Source organism: Morone saxatilis, unplaced genomic scaffold (assembly GCF_004916995.1).
Source record: "Morone saxatilis isolate NCDOM2014 unplaced genomic scaffold, NCSU_SB_2.0 Contig7, whole genome shotgun sequence".
In the NCBI taxonomy this organism is placed as follows: domain Eukaryota; kingdom Metazoa; phylum Chordata; class Actinopteri; family Moronidae; genus Morone; species Morone saxatilis.
The window spans coordinates 4,235,686-4,236,278 of NW_023340246.1; positions in this window are offsets into that span (position 1 = coordinate 4,235,686).

Below are 593 nucleotides of genomic sequence, written 5' to 3' on the forward strand. Positions count from 1 at the left end.
CGTGTCTTGGGGGCATCCTTTAGATAAATTCCTCAAAACAAAAAAAACAGCCATTGTGGTCCTGCTAAATAATACCAAAAGAGGAGTATGACATGACAAAACGAAAATAAAATAAGGTTAAAAAGGGGCGTTCACTGCAGCCCACATGATACCGGAAAAGAAAAAAAACATCCGAAATGGTCATGGCATAAATCAGGTAAAACTATCTATGGGAAAAATTAGTGGCCCTGGGATAATGCCCCTCGCCCAAATACCATGACGGTTCGGTTCGGTCAGTAGTAACTAATCGGCAAGATATGTCACAAAATAATGTGAAGAAGTAGATTTCCCCATTCTAGCTGGTGTAGCAGAGTAGATTAAATGAACTTCCATACCGTTCCCGGAAGAGAGGGTTGCAACCAACAAGGAAAGCGGCGGTGGCGGACGGACGAGGGCGTGGGCAGGGTCAGAGCGGCATGATTCGAGTTTATGTCCTGATGTCAAGAGACAGTGCGAGAAAGACTTTCGGTGATGAGTTATAGCGCATCTTACAAGGACATCTGAAAGTAAGCTGGAGTAGTTTGGGGAATACTCGGAGGGATGAAGAGTGGACA